This window comes from Symphalangus syndactylus, chromosome 12 (genome assembly GCF_028878055.3).
Source record: "Symphalangus syndactylus isolate Jambi chromosome 12, NHGRI_mSymSyn1-v2.1_pri, whole genome shotgun sequence".
In the NCBI taxonomy this organism is placed as follows: domain Eukaryota; kingdom Metazoa; phylum Chordata; class Mammalia; order Primates; family Hylobatidae; genus Symphalangus; species Symphalangus syndactylus.
Window position 1 is genome coordinate 141,311,909 of NC_072441.2, and position 20,606 is coordinate 141,332,514.

General features: G+C 44.9%; 1 protein-coding gene across 4 annotated transcripts in view; it reads right to left on the reverse strand.

The window, feature by feature from the left end:
* The window catches only part of THRAP3 (thyroid hormone receptor associated protein 3), a 73,755-nt gene extending 54,097 nt beyond the window's left edge, over window positions 1-19,658 (reverse strand). For 2 of the 4 annotated variants that reach the window (XM_063627895.1, XM_055255742.2), the window contains exon 1: window positions 19,446-19,658. The gene's annotated coding sequence lies outside the window, so the exon portion shown is untranslated. Of the gene's footprint in view, window positions 1-2,012; window positions 2,154-18,851; window positions 19,261-19,445 lie in introns of those variants that run through there. The other 2 variants (XM_063627893.1, XM_055255743.2) reach the window with 2 other exon arrangements.
* Between the last annotated feature and the right edge of the window lie 948 nt (window positions 19,659-20,606).

Consider the following 20,606-nt stretch of genomic DNA (forward strand, 5'->3'; position numbering starts at 1 on the left):
CATAGCTAGCCTCAAATGCCAAGTAAAAAGAAAAGTGAATTTTATCTCTGCAAATGGGAAGCCACTGCATGTTTCTAAGCAGGCAAACTGTTGGGATAAGCGGATGGATCAGGATGGGCAAGATAAAGTTAGGAAGCTATCACGTTTGAGGTGAACAGACCCTGGAACAGAATCATTCAGTCAGCCAAGACATGCACCTATCATATTTAAGGTATTTAAGGAGTTTGTTTACCTGTAAGATTGGGGAAGGGACCCAGATGTGGTGGCTCATGTCTGTAATCCCAGCACTTTGGGAGGCTGAGATGGGGAGATCACCTGAGGTCAGGAGTTTGAGACCAGCCTGGCCAACATGGTGAAACCCCGTCTCTACTAAAAATACAAAAAAATTAGCCAGGTGTGATGGCGCGGGCCTGTAATCCCAGTTACTCAGGAGGTTGAGGCAGGAGAATCACTTGAACCTGGGATGTGGAGGTTGCAGTGAACCAAGATTGTGCCAGTGCACTCCAGCCCGGGCAACAGAGCGAGATTCCGTCTCAAAAAAAAAAAAAAAAAAAAAAAGATTGGGATAGGGGGTGTCGCATGCAGAGATCTATATAATACATGTCAAAACTGAGCACCACCAGAGTGGTACAATGGCAAAGGCCACTTAACAACTAGAGGAACAAAGTAAGGTTTTCAGAAGGAAGATTTAGTAGTTAACCTGGCTCTGGCCAGGCGTGGTGGCTCACGCCTGTAATCCCAGAACTTTGGGAGGCTGAGGCGGGTGGATCACGAGGTCAGGAGTTTGAGACCATCCTGGCCAACATAGTGAAACCCCGTCTCTACTAAAAATACAAAACAAAATTAGCTGGGCGTGGTGGCGCGTGCCTGTAATCCCAGCTACTCAGGAGGCTGAGGCAGGAAAATCGCTTAAACCAGGGAGTCAGAGGTTGCAGTGAGCTGAGATCGCGCCACTGCACTCCAGCCTGGCAACAGAGCAAGACTCCGTCTCAAAAAAAAAAAAAAAAAAAAGGCCGGGCGCGGTGGCTCACGCTTGTAATCCCAGCACTTTGGGAGGCCGAGGCGGGCGGATCACGAGGTCAGGAGATCGAGACCATGGTGAAACCCCGTCTCTACTAAAAATACAAAAAATTAGCCGGGCGTGTTGGCGGGCGCCTGTAGTCCCAGCTACTCGGAGAGGCTGAGGCAGGAGAATGGCGTGAACCCGGGAGGCGGAGTTTGCAGTGAGCCGAGATCGCGTCACTGCACTCCAGTCTGGGTGACGGAGCGAGACTCTGTCTCAAAAAAAAAAAAAAAAACAAACAAAAAAAAAAAAAACAAAAAAAAGCCCACAAGTAAAATTGTACCAGTAGATATGAGAAAAGGAGCTTTCCTCACTAGGCATCCAAAAGCAATGGAAATGACAACTCACAGGAGTGAAATCTGAAACTGCTTTACACATACATGGCATTCAACAAATAACTGACTAGACGTAGAAGTGACAAAGAAGAAAGGAACCAAGGTTTCAAAACTAAGTGACTACAAAATCTAAGAAATCAGTTTGACACTAAGTAAAGCTAAGAAGAAGGTATAATTTAGATGAAATTTTTAATTCGGTTTTGCATACATTAGTTTGCTCATGCTGGAGAATCCACGAAGGCATATTCAACTTTTGAAGACTTTTTCTTTTTTTAATTACAAATTGGAAGTAGCTCCTAGATTTGACACAGAGTTAAGAAACTTATTTTCAACCAAACTTCCTAATTAGAAATAACATTACCAATTTTGGAAATCTTCAGAAAATTAAAAATATGCCTATCCAAAATGTCCATATTATCTGATTCTCCTAGTTCTAGAAAATAAATTAGTAGCTGCTTTGCAGCTTATACTAATCCAATAGCAATTTATAAACACCATTAACAAATGGCAACCCTCTCCCTTCCCACAAGGCCACTTGGTCATTCTTAAGTAGAAAGTTCCTCGCAAAATGCATCTTATTTCCAAAGCACTTATAAGCAACATTAGCAGCTTACCACAATCAGCATTCTATTTTTGTTCTTAGAGACGGGGTCTTACTGTCACCCAGGCTGGAATGCAGTGGCATGATCATAACAATCCTCCTGCCTCAGCCTCCCAAAGTGGTGGGATTACATGTGCAAGCCACCATGCCCAGTCTGTCTCAAAATAAAATAAAATAAGCAATTAAAAAAAAACACTAACTGTGAAAAGCTTTAAAATTTTTAGAAGAAAACAGAAGAGAATATCTGTATGAATTCAGGGTGAGGAAGGATTTCAAACAAAATTCTGTAAGTATAAACCATAAAGGTAAAGACTGACAAATCTATCTATATGCCTTAGAAAATCAAAACAGAGGTCGGGCACGGTGGCTCACGCCTGTAATCCCAGCACTTTGGGAGGCTGAGGTGGGAAGCTCACTTCAGCCCAGGAGTTCAAGATCAACCTGGGCAACATGGCAAGACCTGGTCTCTACAAAATATAAAGAAAATTAGCCAGGCATCGTGGCGCACACCTGTGGTCCCAGCTACGCCAGAGGCTGAGGCAGGAGGATCATTTGGGCCCAGGAGTTCGTATGTTCGTGCCACTGTACTCCAGCCTGTGGGACAGTGAGACCTTGTCTCAAAAAACAAATAAATGAACAAACAAAAAAAATGAAAGCAGAATATATAACCTGAAAGTAGAATGTAGACCTAAATACCCAGAAGCTCCATCAGTTAGGTTTATAACAGAAATTATTATGAATGGAAAAATTAATTCCAGTGGGATTGTGGATGCATGGAGCATACCAGTGTTAGCAAAACGGCAAAATCCATATAGCACTAAAGTTGTACTTCAAGAGCTAAGACATCTAATGACATCCAAAGAAAATAAGTAGCTTCCACAGCCACCAGAAGTAAAACCATGACAATTAATTTTAGCAGATCTTGGCTGGGCATGGTGGCTCACATCTATAATCCCAACACTTTGGGAGGCTGAGGTGGGTGGATCACCTGAGGTCAGGAGTTTGAGGCCAGCCTGACTAACATGGTGAAACCCCATCTCTACTAAAAATACAAAAATTAGCCAGGCATGGTGGTGGGTGCCTGTAGTCCTAGCTACTCTGGAGGCTGAGGCAGGAGAATTGCTTGAACCCAGGAGGTGGAGACTGGAGTGAGCTGAGATCACGCCACTGCACTCCAGCCTGGGCAACGAAGCAAGACTGTCTGGAAAAAAAAAAGAAAATTTTAGCGGATCTTAAACTTGAGTCAACCTTCTACTCATGTTAATGTCTTACTTAAATATCACAATGCAAAATACCCACACATTAAGAATTTCTGCTGGTAAACATGACCTGGACGTTTGTAAGAATATATTTTATTTATATATGTATATATATATATATATATATATATACCCATTATCATTTCAGGTAACGGGAAGAAAAATACAGTACAATTTTTTTCTCTCGTTAAGGCACTGTCATTTAAACATAAACCTGAAGTACTCTAAAGAGAATTCAGGTTTACAAAACAAAAGCATGGTGAGAGGTGTCAGGTGGCAGTGGCACGTATTTCTGAAAAGTAAAAATCTTTTATTTTTTTTTTTCAAGGCGAAGTCTCACACTGTCACCCAGGCTTGAGTGCAGTGGCCTGATCTCGGCTCACTGCAAGCTCCGCTTCCTGGGTTCACACCATTCTCCTGCCTCAGCCTCCCAAGTAGCTGAGACTACAGGCGCCCGCCACCACGCCCGGCTAATTTTTTTGTATTTTTAGTAGAGACGGGGTTTCACTGTGTTAGCCAGGATGGTCCCGATCTCCTGACCTTGTGATCCGCCCACCTCGGCCTCCCAAAGTGCTGGGATTACAGGCGTGAGCCACCGCGCCTGGCCAAAAAGTAAAAATCTTAAGAAGGAAAAAACAGAAATGGCACACTTTACCTATTTTGCTTAGTGGAAAAACTGCAGCCAAAATTGTTTAAAGTAGCAGGTAAAATAAATATTATCACAAATTATGTTAATTTTTGAAGTGGTGCAGGTGCTGACTTCTAGTAGTATCCAAAACATGCACAAGAAAAAAAAATCCAAAATATGTCCAGTATTATTTTGATACCTGTATTTATACCAAAAAAAGATGGTAAGGGCTGTGATGGTTAATATTAGGTGTCAACTTGACTGGACAGAGGGATAGCTATATGGCTGATGAGGCAATGTTCCTGGGTATGTCTGTGAGGGTGTTGCCAGAGAAGACTGACATGTGAGTGAGTGGACTGTGAGAGGAACCAGCCCATGTGTCCAGCTGGACCCTCAATGTGGGTGGGACACCATTCAATCAGCTTTAAGCACAGCTAAACAACACAGGCAGAAGAAGGGGGATAAGTAGATTGCTTGCTGAGTCTGCTCACTCTCTCATGCTGTGACAGATGCTTGGCTTCCCCTCCTCCTGCCCTTAGACATCAGACTCCAGGTTCTTCAGCCTTTGGACTCTGAGACTTGCACTAGAGGCCTCCCAGGGGCTCTCGGGCCCTTTCACCTCAAACTAAGGACTGCACTGTTGGCTTCTCTGGTTTTGAGGCTTTTGGACTTGGACTGAGCCACGCAACCAGCTTCTCTCTTTCCCCAGCTTGCAGACAGCCTATCATGGAACTTCACCTTGTAACTGTGAGAGCCAATTCTTCCTAATAAACTCGCTTTTATTTATACATATATCCTTTGGTTCTGTCCCTCTGGAGAACCTTAATATGGGGGGGGTTGATGAATTTCTGTTACAAGCTGTTCTTATGTGTTACATGTAACAGACATGGTAAATATTTATATTCTTTGTGTAACAAACCATGCCTTTACGTGAAGCCAACAAAAAAACAAACACATATAGGGATATGTGATTCTGAGATCAAGGATAGTCTTAAAATGTAAATAAACTGTGAAACGTATCCACAAAAACAAATGATTAAGATGATAAAATTTTATGTTATACATATTTTACCAGGAAAAAAGTAAAATGAGTTGATTAGTGGAAAGAAGTGACAAAGCAATTAAGCAAATGCTAACAAATGTAAAATCTAGGTGATGGACATACAGGTCTCACTGTACTGTACAATTGTTTCAACTTTTTTGTATGCTCGAAATCTTTCATAATAAAATGTTGGAGGAAAACAGAAATCAAAGATATTGCCATCCCTGCTAGAATACACCTGATACAGAGTGATCAACTTACCCAGAACCAGGGAAACAAAGGCCTTACAGGGATGACGAAATGTAAAAGCCAGTTTGGCCAGGTAAGGTGGCTCATGCCTGTAACCCCAGCACTTTAGGAGGCCGAGGTGGGAGGATTACTTGAGCACAGGCATTAAAGACCAGTCTGGGCCATATGGTGAAATCTCATCTCTACTAAAAACACAAAAATTAGTTGGCCATGGTGGCGCAAACCTGTAATCCCATCTACTTGGGAGGCTGAGGCAGGAGAATCGCTTAAACCCGGTGCAGGGGCGGCGGAGGTTGGAGTAAGCTGACATCGCGCCACTCATCACGTTACTGCACTCCAGCCCGGGTGATAGAGCGAGAAGCTGACTCAAAAAAAAAAAAAAAAAAAGACCAGCCTAGGCAACACAGGGAGACCCCGTCTCTACAAAAAATAAAAAACAGGGCCGGGCGTGGTGGCTCACGCCTGTAATCTCAGAACTTTGGGAGGCCGAGGCGGGCAGATCACCAGCTCAGGAGATCGAGACCATCCTGGCTAACACAGTGAAACCCCGTCTCTACTAAAAAAATACAAAAAAATTAGCTGGGCGTGGTGGCGGGCGCCCGTACTCCCAGCTACTTGGGAGGCTGAGGCAGGAGAACGGCGTGAACCCGGGAGGCGGAGCTTGCAGTGAGCCGAGATCGCGCCACTGCACTCCAGCCTAGGCGACAGAGCAAGACTCCGTCTCAAATAATAATAATAATAATAATAATAATAATAATAATAATAATAATAATAAAATAAAGAAAGAAAGAACAGCTGGGCATGGTGGCATGCACCTACAGTCCCAGCTACTTACTTGTGAAGTTGAGATGGAAGGATCACTCGATCCTCTCAGGATCAGGAGTCACCTTTCAAGCCCAGGAGTTTGAGGGGCTGTGTAGTAAGCTGTGATTGCACCACTGCACTCCAGCCTGGGCAATGAAGTAAGACCTTGTCTCCAAAAAAACAAAACAAAACAAAAGCCCGAAAAGCCCGCTCATTACACTACATCTTCTAAAAGTGTTGCTGACTAAAAGTCCATTTTAGCTACATTCAATGAGATCATCACAACAGCTGTAATAACACTAACCAGTGGGAAGACATCTGCCTACCACAGCCCAAAAATAGACACTAAACAAGCTTTAGCTCACTCATCATAAATATCCAGTATCCTGAAGACAACACTTGAAGCCCCAATCTAAGCAATAAATTAGTCTACCCCTAAAAAAAAATCTGGATAGGAATTGAATCTGAAAATGATACCAACCAAAAAAGATTCTTCATACCACATATTTCCATTCCAATAAATGCCTAGCACTCATAGGCAAGTACTTAATGCCTAATTTCCAAATTTCCCACAAACAGAAAAATCAAGTAACATCAAATGTGGTACTTAATCTAAATTCTAGTTCAGGCTGAGCACGATGTTTTACCCATATAATCCTAGCACTCTGAGGAAGCTGAGGTGGGCAGATGGCTGGAGGCCAGGAGTTTAAGACTATCCTAGGCAACAAAATGAGACCTTGTCTCTACAAAAAATTTGCTAAATCGCCGGGCGCGGTGGCTCACGCCTGTAATCCCAGCACTTTGGGAGGCTGAGACAAGTGGATCACAAGGTCAGGAGATCGAGACCATCCTGGCTAACACGGTGAAACCCCGTCTCCACTAAAAAAAAGAAAAAAAAAATTTGCTAAATCACCAGGCATGGTGGTACATACCTGCAGTCCCAGTTACTCAGGAGTCTGATGCAGGAAGATCACTTAAGCTCAGGAGTTTGAGGCTACAGTTAGCTATGTTCATGCCACTGTACTGAGGCCTGGGTAACAAAGCAACGTTGTCTCCAAAAAAACACAAAAAGAAAAAAAAACCTATTTCCTATCTAGTTTTTTTTTTTTTTAGACAGTCTCACTTTGTCACCCAGGCTAAAGTGCACTGGCATGATCTTGGCTCACTGCAACCTCTGCCTCCCAGGTTCAAGCAATTCTCCTGCCTCAGACTCCAGAGTAGCTGGGATTACAGGCACCCGCCACAATGCCTAGCTAACTTTTGTATTTTTAGTAGAGAGGGGGTTTCACCATGTTGGCCAGGCTGATCTCGAACTCCTGACCTCAAGTGATCTGCCTGCCTCGGCCTCCCAAAGTGCTGGGATTACAGGCATGAGCTGTCGCGCCCAGCCTTTTTTTTTTTGAGATGGAGTTTCACTCCTGCCACCCAGCCTGGAGTGCAGTGGAGCAATTTTGGCTAACTGCAACCTCTGCCTCCTGGGTTCAAGCAATTCTCCTGCCTCAGCCTTCCGAGTAGCTGCGATTACAGGTGCTCGCCAACACACCCAGGTAATTTTTGTATTTTTCGTAGAGACAGGATTTCACCGTGTTGGCTAGGATGGTCTTGAACTCCTGACCTCAGATGATCCACCTGCCTCAGCCTCCTGAAGTGTTGGAATTACAGGCATGAGCCACCATGCCCGTCCCCTACCTAGCTGCTTCTTGTTTGTTTTGAGATGGAGTTTCACTCTTGTTGCCCAAGCTGGAGTGCAATGGCACGTAACCTCCACCTCCCAGGTTCAAGCGATTCTCCTGCCTCAGCCTCCCCAGTATCTGGGATTACAGGGATGCACCACCGTGCCCGGCTAATTTTGTATTTTTAGTAGAGACAGGGTTTCTCCACGGTGGTCAGGCTGGTCTTGGTCTCCTAACCTCAGGTGATTTGCCTGCCTCGGCCTCCCAAAGTGCTGGGATCACAGGTGTAAGCCACCACACCCAGTGTTGTTTTTAAAGAACAGCAACTCAAAGTTATACATATGCATACTCCAGAGCTAAGAGGTTCAGTAAAATTGTCCCCAAATTGTTTACTTTCAGCATAGAGTTAACAGCATTCTCTCTGCATTCTGAACATGTCCATTGTGGGCTAAGAGGTAGAGTTTAATTAGTTAATATGAAAATGGTGATACATAAATGACAAAAGAAATTCGGAAACTCTTCTGTGAAATCTAAGGATGGAAAACTGCATGTACTAGCAGGCCCCAGCAGAAGATGCTGACAAAGATATGAAGAGCCAAGGTAGACTGGTGCAGTGGTGGCTCAAGCCTGTAATCCCAGCACTTTGGGAGGGGGAAGTGGGAGGATCAATTAAGCTCAGGGGAAGGGAGAGGAAGGAAGACTGGAGTGGGGAGAAGGAAGAAAAGCAAAGGGGGAAGAAAGGAAGAAAGAAAGGGCAATGTATATCAGCACTGTCTGTCTACTAGAACTTTCTGAGAATGAAATGTCCTGTATATCCATGTAGTTCCATATAGCTAGTATGACTGAGGAACTAAATTTTTAGAGCTCAATATATACTTAATAGACACTGATCAAGGAGGAAATGGAGAGACATAAAGGTTTGGTTTTTGCGCCCAGTCTGTCATAAAGGTTTTTTGTGTTTTTTTTCTTTTGAGACAGAGTCTCGCTGTGTCACCCAGGCTGGAGTGCAGGGACGTGATCTTGGCTCACTGCAACCTCTGCCTCCCAAGTAGCTGGGACTACAGGCACCTGCCACAATGCCCAGCTAATTTTTTTGTATTTTTAGTAGAGACGGGGTTTCACTATGTTGGCCAGGCTGGTCTTGAACTCCTGACCTCGCGATCCGCCCACCTCAGCCTCCCAAAGTGCTGGGATTACAGGTGTGAGCAACCACGCCCAGTCCAACATAAAGGTTTTTAAACCAAACAAAAACATTAATTCTGGACTTATGTATTATGTCAATAAACATGACTTTCCAGTCTCCATCTCTTTTCTACCTAGCATTCCACTATATGAATGTACCATAAGCAGTCCCATGGTGGCATATATTTAGGCTGCTATCAGTTTTTCACTTACATAAATAATACTGTAATGATTATTCTTATCTTTAAGGACCTGTCCAATAGGAAATCCTTAAGGTGTGTTCCTCGAAGTACATAGTGTTGTCCTCTAGAAAAGGCTACAGCAATTTATACTGCTACCAGCAGTGTTTGAGAATTTCCCCAAACCTTCACCAACAATAATCATCATATTTTTTTGTCATGGTGGAAATCTCAGGAAGAAAATGGTATCTCAATTTCATCTGTATCTCTCTGGTTTTCATATGAGACTTGTTTTGTCAGTATTAATAATCTAATTTTCAAAATGGTCAACCAATTGTTCTAGAACCATTTATTGAACAATTACACCATCCTTCACTATCTTAAAATATTGCCTTTTTGGTATCCTTTGTTCTTTCCAACTGCTGTGGGTTGAGGGTTCTGAGTGTTTCTCATTGTCTTTTCAGATTTAACTTCTTACGACTACTTTCCTTTTCCAAATAGCTACCAAACAATCTTCTCGTTTCCAGATACAATAATATTATTATCTATGGTGTCAAAATCTTCACAGAAAAAAGAAAATAATAATGATATTCACGTGTTGAATACCTACCACGTGCCTGTCATTGGGTTAATCATCTAACCATCACAATAACCTCCCCCCACCCCGCAGCTAGACAGAGATTTCTACCTCCATTTAAAATTGAACAGGCTGGTCATAGTGCCTCACGCCTGTAATCCCAGAACTTTGGGAGGCCAAGGCGGGCGGATCACCTGAGGTCAGGACTTCGAAACCTGCCTGGCCAACATGGCGAAACCCGGAATCTACTAAAAACACAAAAATTAGCCAGGCGCGGCAGTGGACGCCTATAATCCCAGCTACTCCGGAGGCTGAGGCAGGAGAATTGCTTGAACCGGGAGGCAGAGGTTGCAGTAAGCCAAGATCGTGCCATCGCACTCCAACCTAGGCGACAGAGTGAGACTCTATCTCAAAAAAAAAAAAAAAAAAGACTGAAACAGAAAAAGACTGAAACAGAAATAAAGGAAGAGAAGAGGCAAGCTAGGTTCTACACTACGAATAAGACAAAGCATTCACCATTAACCCAAGAATTAATGTCACCTTCTAAATTTCCAAGGAAAAGACGAATTATCAGAACGGGCTTTTACAATTTAAGTTCTTCTGAAGCAAGATGCTAAAGATTAAGCTTTCATAATAAACAAACCCAAGAAGTGCATCCCTATTTCTCCTCCATGGTTCCTATTTATCTTTACTATTCAGAAATACCTTCATCTAGTACCAAAGGAAAAAATATATATACATACGACACACCAAAACAGCAAAAATCTTTTCTATATATCCAAACACTGGACTGAAGAATGACATTATGAGAAACTTTTACTTTCTACGTTACCTATTTCTGTAATGTCTGAATTTTTTCAACCAGCGTCTGTCTCTGAGCAGGGGGGAAAAAATGAAGACACCTCCCTGCCACACCAGGGCTTTCATAAAATGTGTGCTCTGCCTGAATAAACCCTGGGGTAGGGTAGAAGGGTATAAGGGGACTTACCAGTTTTATCTTTTTAAAAAATAAAATGTTGTCCGGGTGCGGTGGCTCACACCTGTAATCCCAGGACTTTGGGAAGCTGAGGAAGGAGTTCGAGACCAGCCTGGGCAACATGGTGAAACCCTATCTCTATAAAACTACAAAAATTAGCCAGGCATGGTGGTGGGCACCTATAGTCCTAGCTACTCAGGAGGCTGAGGTGGGAGGACTCCCGGGGCCCAAGAGGTCCAGGCTGTGGTTAGCCATGATCAAGCCACCATACTCCAGCCTGGGTGACCAAAACAAGACCCTATCTCAAAATAAAAATAAAAACAAAAAATGAAATGTTAAGCAGAGCCTCAAAGTATAAAATATAAATGCACAACTGTTCTGAATGAAGGAGGAGGACAACTGAGAAAACTATTATCACAACCTGCTTACTATAGTTACCTGCAGTTGTGCAGAATAGCCTTGATAGAATGGGTTTTGAATACAAATTTTTATTTTATTTTTTATTTTTTTGAGACATGGTCTCACTTTGTCACCCAGGCTAGAGTGCAGTGGTACAATCTTGGCTCACCACAGCCTCAACCTCCTGGGTTCAAGCAATCCTCCTGCCTCAGCCCCCTAATTAGCTGGGACTACAGGCTCACGCCACCACACCGGCTAATTTTTTATTTTATTTTATTTTGTAGAGGTGGGGTTTCATCATGTTGCCCATGCCCAGGCTATGAGCCACTGTGCCCAGCCTTAAATCAACTTTTTTTTTTTTTTTGAGATGGAGTCTCGCTCTATCACCCAGGCTGGAAGGCTGGACTGCAGTGGCGCGATCTCGGCTCACTGCAAGCTCCGCTTCCCGGGTTCATGCCATTCTCCTGCCTCAGCCTCCCAAGTAGCTGGGACTACAGGCGCCCACCACCATGCCCGGCTAATTTTTGTATTTTTAGTAGAGACAAGATTTCACCATGTTAGCCAGGATGGTCTCGATCTCCTGACCTCGTGATCTCCCCATCTCAGCCTCCCAAAGTGCTAGGATTACAGGCGTGAGCCAACATGCCAGGCCAAATCAACTTTTTAATTCACACACAATATATGTACACATCATCTTAAGAATACAGTTTGATGGCCAGGCGCAGTGGCTCACGCCTGTAATCCCAGCACTTTGGGAGGCCGAGGCGGGCAGATCACCTGAAGTCAGGAGTTCAAGACCACCCTGGCCAACATGATGAAACCCTGTCTCTACTAAAAACACAAAAATTAGCTGGGCGTGCTGGTATGTGCCTATAATCCCAGCTTCTCAGGAGGCTCAGGCAGTAGAATTGCTTGAATCTGGGAGGCAGAGGTTGCAGTGAGCCAAGACTGCACCACAGCACTCCAGCCTGGGCAACAGAGCGAGACTCTCTCTCAAAAAAAAAAAAAAACCGTTCGATGAGTTTTGACAAAACATACTGTGTAACCACCACCACAACCAAAACAGAATATTTCTATCACTCCAGAAAGTACCCTCTTGCCCCTTGGCAATCTACTCACCTACCACTGTACAAATTATTTTCAACTGCTAACTTAACAGAATCTGAGTGAACTAGGACTTGACAATGGGAGCACTTCCAGAGAATGCCACCAAGTCAGTTATTTACTTATTCCCATATTAACTCATCCTTTTTTCAATATTTACTATGCCTCTTCTACGTGACTCAAAGGCCTAGGTAGTGACTAGATTCAAATTGAATAAAACAAATCCCTCTTACTCTCTAAAGACGTGAAGGATGAAACACGATAGATTAAAAATAAGTATCATGTGATATAGTAATAATGTAGGGTTGGGGAGGGAAACAGTAACGGTTTTTGAAGAGGAGTACTATTACAGAGGAGTCAAGAAAGGCCTCTTTCAGGACATTTCCCAGTGTAATAGATACATGTGTACAAAGATACATCAAAACTGCCAAAGCCAAGGTGATACAGCAACTCTAACACTTAAGTAATAAGAACTTATGAGTATACAAAGCAAGGCTATGTAAAGGGTCATCTTATGCCTGAAACAAGAATTTCTTATATTTAAAAATTTAACTTTTTTCTTTTTGAGACAGGGTCTCCTCTGTTGCCCAGGCTGGAGTATAGTGGTACAATCTCAGCGCACTGCAACCTTTGCCTCCCGGGTTCAAGTGACTCTCCTGCCTCAGCTTCCCAAGTAGCTGAGATTACAGGCACACACCACCACACCTGCCTAATTTTTCTATTTTTAGTGGAGATGGGTTTCGCCATGTTGGCCAAGCTAGTCTCAAACTCCTGACCTCAAATGATCCACCCACCTCAGCCTCCCAAAGTGCTGAGATTACAGGCGTGAGCCACCACACCCAGCCACTAATTCTCTTTTTCTATTGGGCAACCCAACACCGGAATCTGTTGGTAGGGTCTAGGGCAAACTGGAAATGACATGCCCCAACTATAAAAGATGGTTGCTGCAAAGCAGAAAAGCAGATCCATGGCTGCCAGATCTGCTTTTTCAAAAGCAGCCTGAATCCACATTTTTATACAAAATCTCCTTTTTAAATGTTGACAACTAATTCAAATTTACAACACTGTATGAGCCAAAGAAAATATATCTGCAGATTGGATTTAGTCCATAAAACTTTTTAGGCAGAGGCTGAAAACATCTGCCGAAATACACGCAATATAACTCAACTCTGTGGCAGAAAGCACATCCTACACTTCCAAAGAAACACTATTACCTCAAAATACACTACAAAAGATATGAGTATACATCTGACAAACTAAATCACTGAAGGAAAGCACACTTAAAATGCTCCATTTCTAGGCCGGGCGCGGTGGCTCAAGCCTGTAATCGCCTGAGGTCAGGAGTTCAAGACCAACCTGGCCAACTTGGCAAAACCCCATCTCTACTAAAAAATACAAAAAAAAATTAGTCAGGGCTGGGCACGGTGGCTCATGCCTGTAATCCCAGCACTTTGGAAGTCCAAAGCGGGCGGATCACCTGAGGTCAGGAGTTTGAGACCAGCTTGACTAACATGGAGAAACCCCATCTCTACTAAAAATACAAAATTAGCCGGGCATGGTGGCCCATGCCTGTAATCCCAGCTACTAGGGAGGCTGAGGCAGGAGAATCGCTTGAACCTGGGAGGTGGAGGTTGCGGTGAGCTGAGATCGAGCCATTGCACTCTAGCCTGGACAACAAGAACAAAACTCTGTCTCAAAAAAAAGAAAAAAAAATTAACTGGGTGTGGTGATGGGCGCCCGTAATCCCAGCGACTCGGGAGGCTGATGCAGGAGAATCGTTTGAACCCAGGAGGCGGAGGTTGCAGTGAGCCGAGATGGCACCACTGCACTCCAGCCTAGGCAACAGAGACAGACAGACTCTGTCTCAAAAAAAAAAAAAAAAAAAAAAGGCTGGGCGCGGTGGCTCACGCCTATATTCCCAGCACTTTGGGAGGCCAAGGCGGGCAGATGACCTGAGGTCGGAAGTTCGAGACCAGCCTGACCAACATGGAGAAATCTCATCTCTACTAAAAATACAAAATTAGCCAGGCGTGGTGGTACATGCCTGTAATCCCGGCTTCTCAGGAGGCTGAGGCAGGAGAATCACTTGAACCCAGGAGGCAGAGGTTGCGGTGAGCTGAGATCGTGCCACTGCACTCCAGCCTGGGCAATAACAGCGAGACTCCATCTCAAAACAAACAAACAAACGAACAAACAAAAAGCTCCATTTCTGGAACACCTAAAATATGTACTGTAAACAAAATTCAATGAAAGAAAACATTAGAAAATGAATTTTTGTCAAATTGGACTCACCAAATTTCAGCTTCCTCACTATGAGCAAAACCAGCCCCTATCTTCTAGACAAAAAGAAACTCAGATTTCTACAGCACATCATTAAAACATACTACTCATCCTCAAAAAAAAAAAAAAAAAAAAAACAACCCCCCACCAAAAAAACAACAACAACAACAAACTGTAGGCCAGGCACGGTGGCTCATGGCTATAATCCCAGCACTTTGGGAGGCTGAGGCGGGCAGATCACGAGGTCAGGAGATGGAGACCATCTTGGCTAACACGGTGAAACCCTGTCTCTACTAAAAATATAAAAATTAGACGGGTGTGGTATCATGCGTAGTCCAAGCTACTTGGGAAGCTGAGGCAGGAGAATCACTTGAACCTGGGAGTCTGAGGCTGCAGTGAGCCGAGATCATGCCATTGCACTCCAACCTGGGCAACAGAGCCAGGCTCCATCTTAAAAAAAAAAAAAAAAAAAAAAAAAAATTAGTTCCCTTGAAAAATTAATGAAGTCAATCTTTTAGAAAGGGTACCCGTGTCTCTTACTGCCTTGGTAAGCCTTGAGCAATTACCTTTTTTTTTTTTTCCTTAGAGACAGGGTCTGGCTCTGTTGCCCAGGCTGGAGTGCAGTGGTGCCATCATAGCTCACTGATACCTTGAACTCCTGGGCTCAAGGGATCCTCCCACCTTAGCCTCCCAAAGTGCTGGGATTATAAGCATGAGCCACCATGCCCAGCCTACATTTTTATGGATTATAAAGCTGCATTATAGGGTCTGGAACATTGTTTCTTAACTTTTTTGAAACTCTAACGAATATGGTAGAAGGAGAACACATTTTCCTTGAGAAAATGCACCCCTACTCAAAAACATTTTACAGAGTTCATGGGCTCCCTGGAGTCCACAGGCCACAGATTAAGAATGTAATGTTCTGCTGCAGGCTGGGCGTGGTGGCTCACGCCTGCAATCCCAGCACTTTAGAAGGCCGAGCCCACTGGTTCACCTGAGGTCACGAGTTCAAGACCAGCCTGATCAACATGGCAAATCCCCGTCTCTACTAAAAATATAAAAATTAGGCCAGAAGCAGCGGCTCATGCCACTTTGGGAGGCCAAAACAGGCGGACCAATTGAGGTCAGGAGTTCAAGACCAGCCTGGCCAGCATGGTGAAACCCTGTCTGTCTCTACTAAAAATACAAAAATTAGCTGGACATAGTGGCGGATGCCTATAATTCCAGCTATTTGGGGTGCTGAGGCTGGAGAATCGCTTGAACCCTGGAGGCAGAGGTGGCAGTGAGCCAAGACCATGCCATTGCACTCCAGCCTGGGTGACAAGAGAGAAACTCTGTCTCAAGGAAAAAAAAAAAAAAATTAGCCAGGCGTGGTGGCAGGCGCCTGTAATCCCAGCTACTTGGGAGGCTAAGGCAGGTAGAACTGCTTGAACCTGGGAGACAGAGGTTGCAGTGAGCCAAGATAGTGCCACTGCATTCCAGCCTGGGCAACAGAGCAAGACTCCACCTCCAGAAAAAAAAAAAAAGAGGCCAGGTGTGGTGGCGGGTGCCTGTAACCCCAGCTACTTGGGAGGCTGAGGCAGGAGAATCGCTTGAACCCAGGAGGCAGAGGACAGAGGATGCAGTGAGCCGAGATCGCACCACCACACTCCAGCCTGGGCAACAGAGCGAGACTCCGTCTCAAAAAAAAAAAAAAACAAAGAATGTCCTACCATGCAGAATATGTTTACTTGTTTTGAATCCAGGTATCACTCTGTTGCCCAGGCTGGCATGGGCTGGCATGCAGTGGCATGATCATGGCTTACTACAGCCTATAGAGACTATTAAACCTACTTACCCTCCAATCTCTGCTTCTTGCTCTTCCATCTCTATTTTCTTGCTCTGTCAGGTAACTACCATCTTCAGTCTCTTAACTAACATACCTCACAATCCATTTTCAATACTTCTGTGAAATGATTTTAAAACATAAATCACCCCTTAAACCCTTCCTTCCTCCCTCCTTCATCTGTTGTAGGCTGGGCACAGTGGCTTATGCCTGTAATCCCAGCACTTTCAGGAGGCCGAGGCAGGAGGATCACCTAAGGGCGGGAGTTCGAGACCAGCCTGACCAACATGGAGAAACCCTGTCCCTACTAAAAATACAAAATTAGCCAGGCGTGGTAGCACATCCCTGTAATCCCAGCTACTTGGGAGGCTGAGGCAGGAGAATCGCTTGAACTGGGAGGCAGAGGTTGCAGTGAGCCAAGATCACGCCATTGCACTCCAGCCTGGGCAACAAGAGCAAAACACCATCTCAAAAAAAAAAAAAAAAAAGTTGTGAATGATTTTATATATGTATGTGTCTATACATATAGAGAAAAAGAGAGACGGCAATCCTTCCTACCATCAGAAGGCTTCAGTGGCTTCCCTAATAACCTTCTCTTTCCAACTCATCTGTAAATCAGTCTCCAAAGTGTCAAACACAATTGGCCTCCTTTCAGTTCTGAAAGCACACTAAATTCTTCCCATCTTCCAGTTTGGGCACTTACTGTTTCCTCTACCTGGATACCCTCTCCTTGACATCCTACAAATTGGTTCCTCACTCTCCCCAAAAAGAACTTCACTGACCACCCTTAGGTCTCCCCCTTTTCAGTGTCTATCAGAGCCCTGAACTGGACACCTCTATGTTACTTTTCTCAATTTGTAGTTTATTTGCTTACCTTTCGTGTTCCCCATCCCCAACAATCCTGTTAAGTTTCCAAAAGACAAGACCTCATCTGTCATCACACCCCAATATATTCATAGGCCCACAACAGGAGCTGGTAAATGATAGGCTCTCAAGTACTATTTGTTGAATAAATTACCCAATGAACCAGAATCAAATAGTTCACAGATCTTAGATGTTTATAGAATATGTGTGAAAAAAATCCACCAAAACCCTGTATTTGAGAGAACAACATTAACCAGACTTCCTCCCATTCAGGATGTCACTATGCCCTACAGAAACAGGGTAGCGCCCTAAAATGCTTAGTGGTTAGGACTATCCATTCTAAAAATAATAAATCGTGGCCGGGCGCGGTGGCTCATGCCTGTAATCCCAGCACTTTGGGAGGCCGAGGCAGGTGATCCCCTGAAGTCAGGAGTTCAAGACTAGCCTGGCCAACACGGTGAAACCCCGTCTCCACGAAAAATACAAAAATGAGCCAGGCGTGGTGACACACACCTGTAATCCCAGCTACTCAGGAGACAGAAGCGGGAGAATCGTTTGAACCCAGGAGGTGGAGGCTGCAGTGAGCCGAGATTGTGCCGCTGCACTCCAGCGTGGGCGACAGAGAGAGACTTTGTCTCAAAAAATAATAACAATAATAATAAATCGTATGTCTGTGTGCCCTCCCAGTCATCATCATTTCCCATCTCTGTGCTAATCTCAGAAATATTCCAAGCTTCCTCCCTCCAATTCCTCGGAACAAAATAGATCACTCTTTTTGTAATCCATATTTTGCAAGCTAAACCAAATTCAAAAGTACCTATATACTTGGTATTACATAAATACACTAAGGTGGTACTACTACTACCATCACCACTGCTAAAATTGAACTGTACCTAGTCTACAAAACTACAAACATCAGTCTCCAAAACTGGAGATCTTTCTCTGGTGCTAAAACGTTTAAAAAACAAAGAGATGGAATTACACTGGATAGAGAGGTTTTTAATCAAATCACTTCTTACAGAAACCTCAACACAACTCTCTTACAAAATGCAATTAAGCCCAAATGGCTGCAGTAAAACTTATCATTAACGTATGAACACTGGTTCACAAAATACATCTCCCGGCAAAGAACAAACTGGGCCCGATTTGCTCCACAAGTTGTTCATGGCAGCAGCCGGTTTTGGCTACTTAACAAGCTTCTAAATCATAATACACACGTCAGACTGTCCAGAATAACAGGACACACTACAACAGTACTTCCACAAACGAAAAAAGTCAGGGCCATCTGAAACAGAAGAAAAATAATGGTGTGATACACGCCTTACCTCTCTCGGGGCACGCTCTAAAAAAAAATCCTATAAATGATGATACTACGTTTTAACAGTGGCTAAGTGATTTTTATCTCATTTAGTCTCCACAATAACCCTGTAAACGGGTCACTGTTACTCACTGCTGCTTTAGTGATAAGAAAACTGAGGCACCTGGAGATGAAGACTCTTGACCTAAGATCCAAAGATACCAGGGCCAAGATCTGAACCCAAGCCGACTGGTTCAGGATACTTCTGTTATGCTCCCAACAGAAGCTTCACTGCCTCTCTCCTGCCAGGTCCTTCTATATACTCTGAGGCTTTCCCTTCAATCCAATTAACAAATTCCCCATAAACACTGTACTGCCACTGATGGCTTCCAACTTCTGTGCACCATTGCTGCTCCCCGGCTTCTGCTGCCATGCTCTACCCCTAAGATTTGCAAAGTCAAAGACAACAGTTGATAAAAGTTGCTTAGGTGCTAAGAGAAGCAAAATAATTCACCTCATATAAGCAGAACTCACGCCGATTGCCACTGGAATGCAAGCCAGCCTCAGCTCCAGCCCAAGAAAAAAGTGAGAACTCTTAATATTCCCCATAGGAGACAAATTTGGACTATCCCTTTTTTGGCCACCAGGCTGGAAAGAACGGAAGCGGTACTAACACTTACTGAGTGGCAGCCACATGCGCCCTAGGAGAAGACCGAACCAGGCCAATGGGAACTGGGTGGGGGAAGGGTACTCAGGAGTTCCGGGAAAAGAAATCCAAATAATGGGGTTCATACGACCAAAAGGGGAGGAACAGGGAGTGGCCGCCCCCAGGTCGACTGCAAGATAAAGCGGCGTAGAAGCTGCTCTGGAGAGAAGGCGACGCGGAGCCTCGGGAGCTAGGCCGGGGCCAGGGGAAGCCCTAAAGGGCGGGGAAGGGGAGGAGCCGGAGCGAGCGGAGCCCGCTCAGAAGAGGCCAGGGTGTAAGCGGTGGGGAGCGACTCCACGCCAGGCCTTCCCCGAGCCCCTGACCCAGCAGCTGGGGAAAAAAGATAAAGAGACGAAACCACTAGAGCCGGTTAAGCTGCCCTAACTTCCATCACTCACTCACCTGGGCCTACCACTGCGATCGCAACTGCAGCTCGCAACGGCACAACCAGCACGAACCTCGCCCCCGCCCCACAACGCGCTCAGCGTCTCCGCTCTCCGACGACGGCGACGGCGTAGACCCGCTGCCTCCTGGGAAATGTAGTCCTACCCCCTCCTCTCCTGGGTGACTTGGCTGCCATCAGAACTACGTTTCCCAAAAGACAAGGCGAGCGTTGGGCCCGCCGCTTTGCGTCACGCGCTCGGTTGTCGGCGGTCACGTGGGTTGCTCGGAGCCGTCCCCTCCCCCCGCCTGGGTGGCCTGGAGATGGAGGAGGGCGGTGGACGGAAGGGGCGGGGGCGTTGCTGACGCCGCTGCCCCCACCATTTTGGAACCAGCCTGGAGGGAGAGTCTGAGCCCCACCCACTCCGGACCAGCTTGCCTTGTTGAAAAGCTTCCGAGTTGGGAGTCGAGTCTCCCGGTTTTTGGCCTTTGCTGTGCTCTCTTCCGCTTTGTGACCTTGAGCAAATTCATCCCTCCTGTCTAAACCTGTTTCCTCCCCTATGAAATGAGACTTGTAATTTCTACCCCACAGCATTGTTGCGAGGCTCCGACAAAGTAAGGCACAGGAAAGCCTCAAGCACCCTGAAAGTGCAACGCAAATGGAGGGGTGGTTTGGTTTCGTTTTTTAATTTTAATTGTGTGACCTCATTCGGAGACCTAGAAGCCGCCTCTCCCCAGCCCGCCTTCTATAACTATGATTTTCTCACTATGGTCCTGGAAAGTTTGTTAAAATGGGTGCTACTTGGGTATTGAACCAGAAGTTTACCGGAGAGTGTATCCCTGCAGTCTACATTTTAAACCGACCTCTTGGGTGATTCTTACCCACCTACAAGTTTGAGAATCCCTGCGTTTATCAGTTTTGCACAGGCTGGTTTCCTCCGGAATTTCTGCTCTAGTGCCTCTGAACATTTAAGACCCATCTCGTATGTCACCTGTGATGCTTTCAAAGTTGACTAGCTCCTTCCTATGCCTGTGTTCCCACAGTAAGTTTGCATCTTACTCTATAAGTATCGGGGCCTTCCGCGACCAGACTGTGAGCTCTTTGAGAGCTGAGATCAGTTTTGATGGATTTCTGCACCTCCAGAGAAAAGTAGACAAAGTACACATCAATTAATAAGGAAA